Here is a 16,913-nt window from a genome sequence, read left to right on the forward strand (position 1 = left end):
CTCAGAGGGGTAGATTTGTTTATCGAACTCGGGATTTCCAGCTTGGATATTTGTCAAAATGAATTTGTTTATAAAGTCAACACTGCACAACAGCTGGATTTTTACTGCAGTGCACTTTCGTCAAAGACACATGTGACCTATTAAATCTGTCTGGAGATGTGTTTGCTCCTAAAGGAGGCAACCAGCGTTCATTTTGAAACCCCGTTAGCATCGGTATAGGTTACATATTTAACTATTGGAGAACGACACTCATTTGAGATGACTTATTGCTGTGTTAAACACTATAAGCACCGTGTCAGCCTGTCAGCAATGACAAAATTTCCCTTGAATGGCTCAGTTTGTTCAGTGCAATAATTCAATCTAAGTCAAAGTCTAACTCTGAATCTGCTCTGACCAAAAGCTCAGAACGCGGTGACTCAATCCTGATGTAATATTTTCACGGTGCAGTTCGGATGTTAGTCTCACGGGTGTCTGGCCTGCTGTTCTGGGATTTGGCACAGAAGAGTAGGTGGTGATTAGGTCACCCCTCCGCTCCGAGATCCAGGAATGCTGTTAACCCTGGTTTGGAGATCTGCCGTGCTTCCGATCTCCTCTGTGGCAACAACTATGTTGTGGGGTTGTGCCATGGAAAATGCATTTAGAGAGTCCAGGTTCCAACTCACCACATAATCACGGGAGGGAGAAGCTCTCCATGACTCGAGCACATGGAATAGCTTTTAAGGTGCAGGTTTGAAGAGAGGTCGGAATACCGTCGTGAGGCCAGTAGCAACAAGGAAGTTTGAGCAGGTCGAGGTTGTTTTAATAGGAAATCCTGGAATTATGAGCATCACATGCAAACTACTGTATAGTCAACTCCATTGCTGTGAATCTGCGAGCTACCTAAGTTCAAGTGGAGAAAAGAATTCCTTTTCTTGCAGGATATCCTATGATCTTTTCCTACATGGCTGGCTGAAGTCTTAATTTCAAGCCGGGTATGTAATTGAGGGTCATTTTGCTGTATGAGTGCAGTTGCAGATTTGATAAACAAGCTTCTCCGGCAGCGCTCTGTTTACTTTCAGGGCCTTGATTTGAGAGCCGAAATCTCAGGGGTGGGATTCAGCAAGATACCCCACATACACTCACGTAATCACACACACATGTACAGAGAGTGTGATGGGAGGTTATTCCGTTCAATATTTGATGAGCCTTCTTATATTCTGCTTTTTTTTGCTCTCTTTTTCTGTAAAACCACCAGCACCGACAAATATACATATGTCACGGATCATGCTGACTTGTTTTTACTGGAAATATGTCACAAATCTGCTTTTATTTGAGGACTGAGCATTGTGTGACACAGCCTTCTTCCACACTGTCATCACCGTCTTTGTTCTTGTGTCTTTTTTCTTTGATGTTAGCATGAAAATAACAAATATGAGAATTCTGAAAAAAAACTGACTTTATAGCTGTGCTGAAACAATTGATCTGCAGGCCTCCTCAAGTTAACGTTTCGGTTGGACTCCCTGGTTAGCCAGCGCAGGCTCTAAATCTGGCCGTTACGAGACCAAGCGCAACTGCCGGGAAACTCTTAAAAGCTCGCTTAGTCACATTACCTGTAATTCTACATCGAATCAACCTTCTGGCTAAAAGTCTGACTCAGAGAGGAGAAACGAGCTCCGCGGCCGTGTCGTAAAAGATGCCCCAACCCGGACAAACAAAAACAAAGCTATAGATCAGGAGGACGGGAAGGGAGGAGGAGGACAGGAGTGACAAAATAATGGCGATAATTAACTGAAAACAGAACTTTCTCAGGACAAGTAAAGCAAAGTGACTCCAAGGTGAGTTATTGCATCCAATCCTGTTTTACCTTCCCACATTTCATAAAATAAACTAATATTCTGACACTTTCCAAAATTCCTCTTATTAAAGAGACTTCCTCTTGTAGATATACTTAAAATATAACTTGGAATTGTCCTTGTTTCAACACAACTTTATAGATAATAGCTCATGAAATTTATGGGCACTTTTTGTCCATTCAGAGCTACAGTAGAAATATTCTAGCACCCCTGGAGGCGGAACTGTATAAATATTTCCATTACTAACTTTCTAAGAGCACTCTTATGCACACATGATTATTAAATAAAATATATGAAATAGATTCTTCACTTTTCAGACAGGTTCTTTAAGTTTTGTTTTGTTTTTTCTAAACAAGATATAAGAGGAACCTTTACTAAAGATTGAATCCTTGTAGGTGACGCATATATTGTCATCCTTGTCACCGTGGTGGTCAGAGAGGAGGGTTGTTGAAGAACAGCAAACATTTACAGAGCCACTGCAGGAAGAGCCAATGGGAACAGGAGATGACATCAGAAGAGGACTCAGTAATTCGCTGCTTGTAACTCCGTAGCGTGCGTCCATCCACTGGGCCCCTGTCCTTTGTATTGGCCCCTGCATCTGGTGTGTGGCGGGTAATCAGCTTTATGGAGGCATGATGGGAACCTGCATATGGCGTCAGCCTGCCTCCCCTCTGAATGTCTGCATCATCCAAAGGTGTTTAACCCAATATTTAATTTCTTTTTCAGAAGAATGTCCTGATTCTAATGGAATTGTCACCAGACAACACAGGCCCGGGGTTACTGAGTGCTGATTGACCCCCACACTTGTCCAGTCTCATCCGTGAGGCTCGTGCTATTTGTGCAAGCTAACCTCCATTAAATACACATGAGACTGCACATAGACAACCGCAGCCTCTCTCTCTCACACACATGCACACACACTCTGTTACCCATTACTGCCACCGTGCCCACACTCTATTTCAGTCTGGACTTTACCGTTCCAGTGACCACAGGGCCCGCCGCATAGACAGGACTGTGTTGGCTTCTCTTGGTCCGGTCAGACCAGGCTTTTCACATGGGCGGGGTGGGCCGGCGATTGCTGGAGGTGGGGTGACGGTGGTTCTGGAGGTGTGTGTGTGTGTGTGTGTGTGTGTGTGGGGGGGGGGGGGGGGGGGGGGGGGGTGCTATCTTGCAGCTGTTTAGCTAAAGACAGAGAGGTCTTTCCGCATAAATTTCACTGATATCACCTCCATCAGAGGGCCATAAAGCTGATTTATTATAAATACAGCTCTCGTGTGTTTACCATGCACATTCTTGGGCCTCCGACATCTTTCAAAGTGAGCACTTGCAGGTGCTCTGGCTCGGTCTCTGTGGGGTAGGTTGAAGCAAATCGGGGAGGAGAGGAAGGGAGAGAGAGAGAGAGAGAGAAAGGGAAAAAATCTACTGGAGCACACGGGAAAGAAGAAAGAAAGGGATAACTGATTGCGGCTAGCTGGGAAAACATGGCAGCCATAACAGTGGCGAGTCTGCGGTGATAGGTACAATGTGTTAAAGCACTGAGTTACGTTCTGTCACGCCGCTCTGTCACAGCTGCGGGCAATCATGCCCGTGAGCCGCTTCGCCCCGCACACCTGTTGTGCATCAGGACTTTAATGAACGGTCATCTTAAACCCCAGAGGCACACCTGCTCCCTGCCAGATAATTATTCATGTTCTGATGACTTTCCAGCGTATTCCTGTTTGCCTGCCTGCCCGGTTCCAACCTTGCCTGTTCCTCCGGTGCATGGCGACATGGGACCTGGCCACATGGTCGACCTTTCTGGGCTGGGTCGAGTATGCCCACAACTCCATGATCAGTTCGGCGACGGGAATGTCGCCGTTCTAGTGTGTTTTTTGTCACGGACGGGTTGATTAGGACGCGAACGCAGGCCAGGACAGTGATAAAATGGTCAAACAGCTTTATTTACAGGGAAGGGGAGCACACACTGACGACAGGAAACAGTCCTCCTGGACCGCAGGGGGCAGCGTCTGCCCGTCACAGGTCCATCGGCAAGTCACCCACCAGACGCAGTCCCCCTGGACTGCGGGGAACTCGGAACACCGGTAAGTCCTCAACCCACAGCAGTCCTCCAGGACCAGCGCAACATGCTCACTACACCAACGTGCCCCAAGACACTGAAGGCAGAGGCAGTCCTCCTGGGACGTGGGCTCGGGCTTCTGAGGGCGGGCGCCCGGTACGAGGTGGCGGCCAAACGGCACCGGACCCCGGCCCCCAGATACAGCGTGGGACAACGTGTTTGGCTACGCGGGACCTGCCTCTTCGGGGTGATTCCAGGAAGATGGCCCCTCGGTTCATGGGACCATTCCCCATTGTCAGAGTCATCAGCCCGGCGGCAGTCAGACTCCAGCTTTCCCGGTCAATGCGCGTGCACCCCACCTTCCACGTTTCTAGGATTAAGCCTGCCCACGAGAGCCCCTTGGTCACGGATCGCCCGGCCCCACCTCCCCCGCTGCTAGTGGATGGGGGCCCAGCATACAGTCAGTCGGCTCCTGCGCTCCAGACTCCGCGGCAGGGGTCTCCAATACCTGGTTGATTGGGAGGGTTATGGACCTGAGGAGAGGTCCTGGGTACTGGCACGTCACATCCTGGACAAGGAGCTAATTCAGGACTTCCACACCAGACACCCGGATCAGCCTTCATGACCCAGGAGAGTAGGTCGTGCCAGACCTCGGAGGCCCGAACCAGAAGTGGAGGCGGAGAACGAGGGCCGTGGGTTGGAGTCGTCAGGGTCACAGGAGTTCTCCCCCCTACCCACCCTTCCCCAGGAGGGCGACCCTGGACTTTGCTTGGGGACGTCGGAGGCCATCCTTTGTGTGAAGTGGGCTCTGTCACAGCTGCGGGCAATCATGCCCGTGAGTCACTTCACCCCGCACACCTGTTGTGCATCTGGACACTAATGAGCCCCTTTCTTAATCCCCGGAGGCACACCTGCTCTCTGCCGGATCGTTATTTGTGTTCCGATGACTTTCCAGCGTATTCCTGTTTGCCTGCCTGCCCGGTTCCAACCTTGCCTGTTCCTGACTATTCTGTTTTGCCTGCTCCCCGGTAAACTCTGTCTGCCTCCTGCCCGATCTCGACCTTGCCTGTCCCCGACTATTCTGTTCTGTTCGCTCCCTGGTAAATCCTGTCTGTTGTCTGTTTCTGACAATAAAGCGGTGTTCAGCCAAACTCGTGTGTCACATTTGGGTTCTCATCTGGTCCGTGACACGCTCTCAGCTTCCAGAACACTAATTCCCAGAATCCCACTCATCAGACGACTGACATGTCACATTCTCCCATCAGCTAAGACACCCAGGTTATCAACTCTAAGGAGATCATGGACATAAGACATTATAAAGTGTCAGTTTTGGAAACTTCCCATCACATGAAAGCCATTGTGAATGGGACGGCCATGAAAATTCACACCACGTTTAAACCTCAAACCTGTTTGGCCTCATTCACCTCTAGTTGTATTTTTGGTCATTAAAAGTATAATAATGAATAAATACACTAAGAACTGGTAACACCCTGCCCCAAAAATGATTTGCACTCGGATTATTTGAAAGATTTCAAACAGAACTTCATCTCAGCCAAATGTTTTTGGAGGAGAAAACAAAAGTAAACAATAAAATGATTCACCGCACTGCATTCCTGTTTACAGACCATCGGTTAAGTTTAACCTGCTGGGCATGTAGTGGTTCCAAACAGTTTTCTGCAACAAACATTTAGATAACCCGACTAAACATGGTGGTTTGTTTACAGCCCGTCTGATTGTCTGACCACTCAAGCTTGACGTCTTTTTTGTTTTGTTGCCGTGCCCCAAATCGCAGCAATTACATTGTTGGGTAAAACGATCAGCATAAATGCAAACATGAGATCTGATTTATACCTGCACACTTTTTTTGAAAGTGTGGTTTTCTCTGAATGCTCATAAAATTGCATATCATTTGAACACATGCAATGCGGATGTTTTTATTAGTATTAGCATTTGTCTAGGTTATAAACATCTGGTGATTATGATGTACCATTTAAAAATTCAACATTTCTTGTCTTAAAATTGGCTAATCTAAGCAGTTTATTCCCATAATCCAGTTATTGTTTCAACTCAACGTTTTGTTATTTCACAGCAAGCACTGTTTATAACCTAAAATAAAAGAGGAGAAAAGACACATACAGCATCAATTAAATAATAGTTGCACACTGAAAACAAGAAAAATCTTGTAAATACAACAAGAGGGCATCCAAACAGGAACCGGTTTTCTCTACTCACATCACTTTCTGACAGCTACACAAAATAGTAGGGAGGAAGGGCATTATGTGGGAAGTGTGTGCCAGACTGTATGTGTTTGTGTGTGTATGTGTGTGTTTGTTATTTTCTCTGCAGTAATTAAAAATCAAGAAGAGTGATTGAGAAGAAATGTGAGTCATTCCAGAAATTTGAGGGAGCTTCTAGCTTTGTGGATACAAGAGATCGACTAAATCAGGCCAAAACCAGGAACACACACACACACACGCACACACGCACACACACACACACACACACACACAGACATGCGCGCTGACATCTGCATGTTGAAGGTTTCATAGTTCGGTTTGAGATGGTCTGATGAAGTTATCGGCCACACATGCTGCAGTGGCAATGGATATATAAATCATAAATAGACCATAATGATTATTTAAAATCAAGTCAAGACCCCTGTGCCATCTGCCCTGGGGCAACAGCTCAGATCTGTCTGTCAGCTTTGAGGCTGTTTACTTCAGCCGTTCTCCCCACACCGTGTCCCAGTCCCTTGTCCCCTCGTCCCTCCATTCTTTGGTTTGTAAAACACTTCACATTAAAGTCAGGGGCAGCAGCTTAAGTAAACAGCAGCATTAAGCTAACATTGTTTTAGAAGCACCTGCCATATACCACGGAGAGCGGTCAGGGCATGGTAATTATTTGCTGAAGCGCCGAAACACACGTGCGCACATACACACAAAGAAACATGTAAACAAATACCCACAATCATTTTACCGCTAGTCCACAATCTGGCTTGTGTTTGCTTTCCGGCATTTTTTCACAGGGTGGAAATATTTAGCCCCAGTGAAACATGCATTTATCTAACTTTTTTTTTGTTCCAAACCGCAACCTCTAAAATCAAATAAACAAGTGAGCTCTATTCTTTTTTTCCTACTCCATAAAAGCCCATCAAGAGGAATGCTGGTTAATCCATGTCTAACCTCCTCCATCATGGCTGGTTCCTCTCATTACCAGCCATGATGTTTCTATTACGCCTCGACATCCTCTGCTCTTATCAAGATAAATATGCTGCAATATCACTTCGGCTCGACCCATTTTCGCTTGATGCCTGCCCAAATACCGAACAGGGAACAGGTTTACAGCACTGAACCAATTTGCTGCATGGTAGCAGGGTGGGAGTTCAGTGTTTTCCCCTTCCATACCTCCTTTCTCTTTAATTCGCTCTGTGAAAAAGCTTTTTCACTGACTTTCCTGGCTGCACCACTCATTGCTTTTGCCCTTTAACATACTGGGCTGTTTATTTGGTGCTTGTTACAGATGGAACACCAGAGTCAGACATGCCATGGCAGAAGGGCAACAGAAGGTGGGTGACAGATATCCCAATGGGGATGTAAGGAAGTGTGAACAAATTAAATTTTTAAACAAGGCTTGACAGCTGGAGGACCTATTTAGGTATTTTCCTTCAGCCTTGCCTTCAAACCCTCCATTTTTTTGTTAGCTCCTAATAAGATGTAAACCCAGACTAGTGGGGAAAGTATCGCAGAAACAAGATCACCGGTTTTGTGTTGGGCGTTCATACACCTCATGACTTACACCCATGTTAGCCAAACTAATAAAAATAGACTTTTACCTGCTGCAACATTTGGACCACGTCTAGCAGAAAAGTGCGAAGAAAAAGATCTGATCAGCATTTTCAGTCTGCCCAGATGATCAAAAGAATGGTTTTGTTTTCATTTTTTAAAGATTCTTTCCAGGAGTGAATTCAGGACAGCCAAATATGACTAAGTCAGATAGCAGCTTTTGTAACTTAGTGTGACCTATTATAGGGGGCAACATTTGTAAAAAGGTTTAATAAGGAATTACATTTCAAAAAGAAAAAATCAATCTTCCTGCATGATGCTGCGAAACTTCCAGATCTTTTTAAAAAAAAAATCCTTCTCAACATTTGACAGCAGTGGGTGTATTTAGACTGCGATGGAAGGAGTCATAAAGGTTAGTGGAAAAAAATCATTGTTATAGTAAAAGGCACATATTTATTTTCTTGTCCGTGACGTCAAGCAACACACTGTCGCCTACACAGAGTTCACCCGGCTCTCGTTCATTCATTCCCCAGAGTTGCGTGGAGAAATGGTGCATTTGTGATTCATTCAGATGGAACATAGTGCTTGAGAAAACCTGGCAGCGGAGCATATGGACAATGACTGAGACTACCAGCTGGAAAACTAAACGTTACTTTGCTGAAATACATTTGAGAATTGTTAGTCAACCATAAAGAAAGAGCGATTCTTAGCAGTAAATATCGTCCGCTAATGCTCTAAAAGGCCTCTACATTGTTATGTTTTCACACAATCTGCACAAGAGAGAGCACACACGGCTGAGAACTTGTACGAGTAGCTAGTGTGTGAACAAGCCCTTGTTTATTGACTTGGAGAGGGAAACTTTATTAACCTGCCCAGCCTTGAATGGGAGACACCTGCTGCTGGTACTTAGGCTGTCATTACTGCAGTCAAGAGCTGCAGGGAGGGTCCTCACCATGCCCGGCGCGGCCTGCTGTTCCATTGTCTGGAGCCCCATCACCCAGCAATTGAGTACTACAACATTTACAAAGAAGATTGCCCTTTGTTGGGTATCGTCACTAAGCTGGGAGACCTTTTTTCCCCTCACTTGTCAGCAATCAAATTATGGTGGACAAATCCACTGACTCTGGGTTTTGTTCCTTTTGTCTGTGGTAAAAGCAGGAGCTGCCTGTGATTGACTGTTTTGTTGGGGTTGTCATTGGTGAAGTGGTTGATTGCAGAAAAATTAAAGTCACAACAATGATGACTTGAGTGGATGAAGAGCCTAAATGGGGCACGCCACATCATTGTTAGCAACAATAAAAGAAACGTAAACCTATACAGTAGGTAGAAGCATCTCCACGCCTTTCTTTATGTCATTTTTTTGTCATTAAGAGCATGTCTGCTGAACAATTATGATTTTCATCTTACACCAGACAAATTATCTAACATCACTGACGGGGTGACAGGATAATTTGGTCCTTTTACTGAGTGATACTTCCTCCAAAGTGCATGGTGTCAATGGCTGACTTTCAGCAGAGCAGATAAACCACTGCTAAACTGGCTTTTATCGTCCTTCCCGGGCTCAGGGAGGACTGATACCCGCCCATTGCAAGGACAGCACTGAGGCGAGCCGAGATGCGTGGGCTTTGGTATGTCTGCGGCTAAAAGGAGCATCTGTGTATATACTTGTGAGTGCTTATGCTCATCTGCTGAGTCCTAAAAAAAGGAGGTAGAACTCTGTCCTGCGTGTGTTCGGTCAACTAAAGTCTCTTTATGCAAGTGTGTATTTATTTATTTGTCCTCATTCAGGAAATTAGGTAACTGGAAACCAATTTTACGACCATATATCCACAAATATACAAGCTGTGCGCATCCAACTTTCAAACCTTAGTGGAGCCAACACGTACTCTGTGGATCCCTCTGGTAAACATTATGCTGACGGTCACAGCTCAACAAAAATAATGTTGCACAGTCAACTTTTGGCTTGTTCTTCTGTCCTTCCAGTGCCCAGCAACAAAATGTCCATTTGTTTATGTGCTGATACTGGATATCCTGCTTTTGCATGCAGGTTGTTGCTCTCATTCCTGCTACAGCTCACAATTCTGAGGGGCTGAGGTGATTAGTGGCAGCGAAAGATTAACAGTCAGGGGAACGGCTATAGGTCAGCCTCGGCTGCGTTCAAAAATACCAAAGTGTAAACAAGTCAAAGCATGACGAAAGCGCATATTTTTGGAGGACTCTGCTGCAAACCTGAATTCTCTGACTCCCCACACAAGGTTTATGTCTTTATTTAAAGAAAATATACTTGGTGTGAGTGAGGTGTTGGTGTTTGGAGCGTAGGGAGTGTTAATTATGTGAAGAGTGATGACCTTTGCCTGGTTAAAAGGACCTTATGCATCGCAGCTGTGGGGAGATGAATAGGTATTGCCAGGCAACAGAAGGAGTGGTCTGCAAATTTCTCTCTCCTCTCATTAAAACACATTATTCCTGATGTTAGATATCATTTCACTCCATAATTAGATGAATTTGGTTGATGCAAACTTAACATGCACAGCTGCAGAGACTCTTTGGAACTGATCCACTGACCCACTAAATATTAAATAATACAATATGTGGGGGTAAATATCAATACACTGTTGTTTTCAGAAGGCATGTGCACGTCCAGTAACCTCAGTCCCACCCTTCGTCTGCAGCCTGCCTGGCCATACACTGCAAACCAGCTTTTGAAAGAGCAACGGAATTGTGCTCGGCAGAGAGGCCTTCAAAAATACATATTACTGCATTACAGCATCTTTACTTTCTTTCTCTCTCTCCTTTCTCTTCTTGTGTCGTCCTTTGCATTTTTCAATCTACTTTTAATATACTTAAGCGTGGCTGAGGCCACTTCTGTGGTGCTTTTCAAGTGAAACCCCTGCAAGAAGCAGCTCCTCGGGGACTGGGGACAGGCAGTCAGCCAGCTTCCAGAGTAAACATATAATTATGCCTTGGACGGCTATAATTATATCTGGGATGTGAAGGAACAGAAGCGAGGGAGAGCCAGGCCGATGCACAGTAGCAGAAGTGCACTTAATGTTGTTTTAAAATTGAGACAAAGCTAGGGCAGACAGCTAAAAAAAGCATTTAATGGAATGATAATCATGTCCACCACCCATTTCTGTTGTGCACAGACAGATTTTGAATGTCAAGGCATGTCTATGTCCAAATACACACCTTATATCTAAGTCTCCGCCCACGTCCATCTGAACCACACAAGTGGGTGCTTTCAAGGCCAGCACAGCATTCCCCTCAGGCCTGTTCTTTAATCCAGCATCTCTCTACTGATGCGGTCAACTAACTTACAGGCCTTGTGGTTGGCTACCCTTCCATTGGAAAAAGAAAGGACTTTCAGGATGCTTTTCTGGAAATAAAAATGATTTTGTCGTGGTCACGGTAAAAATGAACCAGGTCGAATACCTGTTTTCCTCTGCATCACTTGACTCAGTTTGAGACCAGCCCCTTGTCTTTTATGTGAAAGTTCCCCTCTAATTTTCCATGTCTATGGTGCCCCAAGGGTGAGGTGGATGGGGGTGGAGAAAGGTGACATCACGGCATTTAGGCAAATTCCATATGAAAGAAAAAAGGAACGGCTGCAGCTATCCTCCATAAAACAGTGGAAACACTATAAAGTTATAGGAAGCGATTAGCTGATAATTAAGCAACCTAAACAAACCCCCAACCGTTCTCACACATCATTACTGTCTCCCAAACATTCATTGTAGTACACATGTGCGCACAAAAACGTACAACGGAGGCCGACACAGACAGTAGGATTGGCCCAGGAGGATCGGCGGAGGGAGGGCCGAGGGCGCAGGCTGCAGCTGGGGTCAGGAGAAGGCACGTTAATCACCGCTATCCTGTCAACAACAAAGACTAGGCCTCACCCAAATGCTCTGCTCGGTAGCTTTAATAACACCGTGTAGGTATCACTGTGAGTCAGGCAGTGGTGTCACCAGAGGGCCGAGGAGAAGGAAGTGAAGACATGAGGTGATGATGCAATTACAGGAGTAAACAGGAGATGGGAAGAACAAGAGGAAAAAATGTCTCAAGTGGTTTTTTTGCTTGAGGATAAGGACACACGCCCAGTTACATACTGTATTTCTTGTGGTCATTAGCTGGCTTTTCATTGCTCTGTTTTCCAATACATCTTGAAGCATGCCTTCAAAACACTGATGCCTGAAAAAGGTTAATGTGTCACAGGGGAGATGGAAATGCTTTTGTCAAATAAGTTATGACCTGCTGAATGTCGAGCCATGAGGGCTGTTTCCTCCAATGTGTCAGAAGAACACACATAATTATGTTGGCATTTAATTTTTATCCCTTGATATCTGTGCACATGGCCAAGCACTAGTTGCCCAATTAAAAATAATTAATCCAGACTTCTCTCGTTATGTTTTTGACAGTTCTGTTTCTTCTGTTGCCTTTTGTTTGAGGGTTTTGATATCTACTTTTGCTTTTTAATAAAAGCCTGTCACAACATGATTGGTAAGAAACATAATGTTCAGCCATCAGCTCGAGCCATTGAATCAAAATGTAATGTTTCCCAGATATTTTTTGTACCATTTGCAATAATAAAATTGCGTGGGATTAGAATAACTGTGTCAAGTTCAGTGTGATACAGTTTATCCATGTTCATCCAAGAAACAACAAATTTTTTTAAGGATAATGAACTCACATTAGAGGAAATCCGTATGTTATCTTGCAACCCTGCCTGTATTCTGATAAACACTGCCATTCAGTTTAAATTACACACAAAAATACACGTTTATGATTTTTCTGCCTCCTCTAAATTGAAGTGAAACAACTGATATGTTGATTTTCAAGTCGCCCAAAACCTTAAAAGGTTGCTCAAGTCTTCTGTCTTTACTTTTTTTTTAACTGTGCTCAGTAAATGTGTTGTTTCAAGCTCCATTAATTGAAACACAAGCCTTTCCTAGGATGGCCAGACCACGACCCCACACTGGGTCACATTACTAAGCAATAGATGTGTTTAGATTTTTCTCTCCAAAAGAAAACATCATTAGGTTTCGGAGAGCAAATTTTGCTTTTCCCCTATGTCCGCAGCTCAGAGGTAATAGCAGCCTTCCCCTCCTCTGCAAGGACTGTGGCCTCAGACCTGACCTTCAACCTACTGGTCCATCACAGTATACAAACACTGGTGCAAGTGGGAGGGAAGGAGGGGTGCTGCATTAAGAATTTAAAACGAAATTATCAGTAATTCCAGAACCAAACTGTTTTCAAGTGCTCAATCCTTGCTTTGGGTTCCATCTGGACTGTCTCTGCTGCAGTAGTTGTCTGATCTGACACTTATCCTGATACAAGGGTCAGGCCCAAGTCAAACCAGAGACGATTTGTTTTGGTCTTAGCTTTCCCATAAGCCATGCCTCTCCCTTCTCTCCACTCTGTCCTTCTTTGCATATCCTGCCAAGAATTAAAAGGAATGACTTTACACTCAGTTACATGTAGCAGCTGCTGAGTAATGTCCCTCTTTGAGACATAAAGCTCATTGGGATTTACATATCTCATTCCAAAATCACAAGCTGTACACGCCTGTTAGAGGGGCCCGAGGCTGACACAAGGCAGCTTATGCAGATCAGGCAGTATTTTGGAGCCCTCCTCTGGAATGAATAAGAGGAGGAAGTGGAGAGGCTGTCCTCACCCTGAGGCAGGAAGTGACATACACCCAGGGATGCCAGGCAGCAGTTGTTTTGAATCTTGTACGACAAAAAGGAATTGTTAGGGATGGATCGAAGGGGAGAGGATGAGGAAAGGGGGTAAAAGGTAATTTGATTAAAGTTGTTGCCTACAGCAGAATTTTCAATTCTAAACACATCCGTCCTGAAGCCGCCGATGTAAACACAGTGTGCTCCCTGACCTTTGTGGTAAACATCTGTTCGGGGGATAAGCTTTCACCCTCGCTTGAGCACTGCCTGACATGGCATTGATGAATACTCTTTTAATTACCAAAAGCAACACATGAAATGAATCTTCATTATCTACTTAAGCAACCGAGTAAACACTACTGCCTTGTGAGTATCAGGACTCTGAGCAAAAGCTGTGCGAGTCAGCTTCATTGACAGGAACATAAAGGGAATTTCTGGCTCATGGTTAGTTTAGCTGTCAAGTTTCTAATCCATAAAGTTTACACCTGGTTTTTAAAATGTGAATCTGAACTATCACATTACTTTGGGGGTGTCAAATTCCGTCCTGAAGTATTTTAAACCTTGGTCCACTATACGACATTCACAACCAGTCAACTGCAGCCTCGGTGCCATGTGAGACAGATATACATCCCTTGGGAGGTAAAGAAGATCCTTGAAAGGGCGAGAGGCAGCCGATGGGTCTGGGGCATCGTAAAAGAGTCACAGCCGGCTCGGCCAAGGGGGGAGGAAGGAGGCAATTAAAGTACCACAAGTGGCTTGAGTGGTGGGCACCAGCTGACTTTTATCACATCATGAAACAAGTTTTGGATAGTGGCAAAAAGAAATGTGAAAAAGAAAGAAAAGAAATGGAAAAGGTGGAAGATGAGCAGTATAGCTATGTTGTGTGGTGCTCCCAGGCTTGGCCAGACCACCTTCAAGAAAGCGGTAGACTATCAAGACAGACGACTTCCTACTGCAGTCTGATTATACCCTGGAGGCCCCGGGAGAGCCTTATAAAAGCCTCCTCATTAAGAGCGGACAGTTTATAGATGACTTAATGAGTCTTGGCCACTAAAAGAAGAGAGGGAACGGGGGACTGATAAAGAGAGCGACCACTTACTACCTCGGGGTTCCTGTTTCTGCACCACCCTGTTTTGAGAGGCTGTTGAAGATGCAGACACAGACTCACACACGCACGCGCATGCACGTGTGTACTGAAGCCAAAAGAAGTCTGAGAGTTTTCTCATTAATTATTCTGCTGTCTCAAGTTGAAGATTATTTTTCATTTCTGCGTTGTTTGCTCATCCCATAAGTTTCTGATTTTAAATCCTAACAGCACTCAGTATAAACATTCACAGCAAAAAGGGTCTAAGCCAAATGAAATTTCACTTGGTCTCAGATGGATGGAATAAACAATGGGGGCTTCCAAGCTAAACCGGTCATCTGTAGAGTTTGTTTTTAATAAAAATTCTTGAAGAACTGGGCCAGAAAAAAAGACAAGCAAAAGAAAAGGCAACCTTTAAATTGAAAATGTGGAATGACACCAAGTTAAGATGACTGTTTTGTGTATTCGACACTTCTAAACACTTCAAATCAAATCCCAGATAAATATCTGATCCAAAATCATTAATCAGAATCATTTCTGTCTCAATGAGAAAAATGTGTGTAGTGTGGAACCGCAGCTACTGAGCACACTGTTGTTGACTCATGTCCCAAGTGTGTGTGTGAAGGAACCATTAACAGCTTTAGTTCCATTTTAGTGGAAGTCCACTTAATATTGAAGAAACCTGTAAACATGCTGCAGCACTCTTTGATCAGAAATCCACATTTCCTTAAGTAATCTGACAGTTTTCCAAACCTTTGTATCCCTCATTACGTTACATATTATATTCATAATTATGAATATTCTGTCACATAACTCACAATCATGGGCAAATGCTGAAGTCCAAATTTGACTAGAAATAAATTCTGGAAGGTAAATATAATGATGATTTCCTATAGGTCATCAGATAGACCACTCTCCTTTCATGCTCCATGAACTACAAACTCCAAGACTCATTCTATCTGTTGGTCCGAAGACAAACAAATGCTATGAGGACATCAGCAGAATTAAGTGACGTGAAACAATAACATGTTTGAGAAGTGCGTATTGGATTGGAACAGACACATTACACAGCTGCTGTGACATTAATTACAAACAAATGGATCTTCATGACATTTTTCAAGAGCACTTCAACAAAGAAAGTTACATGAAACTATTCTCACATTATCCAACAACACCCTCAAAAGCACATTGTAAAATCCCTGTCAGGCTATTCATGCAATACTTATAATAATGCAATACCCATAAATACGGCAATAAAAGTGTTGGCAGCAGTCCTGGAATCCTTTCACAGAGCAGTTCTAATAACTGCAGATGGACTGGTCTCTCTACTCCTTCACTTGTTCGGTGACACACTGGATGTTGTTTCTACTCCCCGGAAATAAAGAGCCGTTTTGTTCTGTCAGAAAAAAATGTCTTTGGGGTGGTATCAGTGCGCCACTTTGTGCTAAAGCAGAGAATAATAAAGTGAGAGCAAGCAAGACACTTCTAAAGAGACAGTGAATGATTCATGGCGGTCTTGCTGGCAGTGGGAAGCCAGAAAGGGATGAGACATCGCTAAAGGAAAAGTGATTAGAATCTTACACACTTAATTAGATAGTTCCCCTCCTGCAGGTCCCTTTGGTATTTCTGTCCAGGTCACTGCATAATGCTGGGACACCCCCGTGGAAGGGATATCAGAAAGAAAAATTGTGTCTGACAATCAAAGAATAGCTGAACTCTGGCATTTTTTCTCTCTTTGAGCCAAACTGGGAAGCACCAAGGAGCATGAAATGTGGCTCCAATTGTTTCTCTGTGTGTGTATCCACCCATAGCACTAGAAAAGGGTTATTGGCAGGCAGGAGGAGGGGAGTTTCGGGAGGGGATGCTGAGCTGAGAATGCCTGGAATGTCCAGCCCTGTTTACAGTCCGGGCCGGTTCACACCTGCAGGTCAGGGTGCTATCACCAGCCCCGGCCCCTCCTCTCCTTTCTGCACTCCTCATTACAAGAGGGTCAAGCTCAGAGGTGACCTAATTAGAAGCTCATTACATCACAGACAATCTCCATTAGCATGCCAAGCTCGACTGTTAATCCATTAGCACCACAGAGGCCCCCAGGGCAGCCTTTACATTCTTGCCCCTGTGGCCCTTACTCAGGGCCCCTGCCACACACAGGGTACTCAGTCGTACACCTATATCCATTATCAGAATGGCATTAATGCCTTGCCATAATAATGAAATAATAGAAATGTTAAAGCAATAAGATTTTTAATTGCAACAATACTATACAATAAATCCTTCGTTGTCACTATGTTGCTAAGGAATAGGGAGCAGTGACATCTGGGAATACAAGTGTGGTCTGTATGTTCAGAGACATGATCAGAGACAAGACGCAAGACAGATTAAATGCTGCAGGCCACTTTCTAATTCCTTTCTACCCTTAAATACCCAAACAAATTTATATAGATTCAGAGAACACATTTTTGCAACTCTCTTGTGTCTGTG

This window comes from Takifugu rubripes, chromosome 2 (genome assembly GCF_901000725.2).
Source record: "Takifugu rubripes chromosome 2, fTakRub1.2, whole genome shotgun sequence".
In the NCBI taxonomy this organism is placed as follows: Eukaryota; Metazoa; Chordata; class Actinopteri; order Tetraodontiformes; family Tetraodontidae; genus Takifugu; species Takifugu rubripes.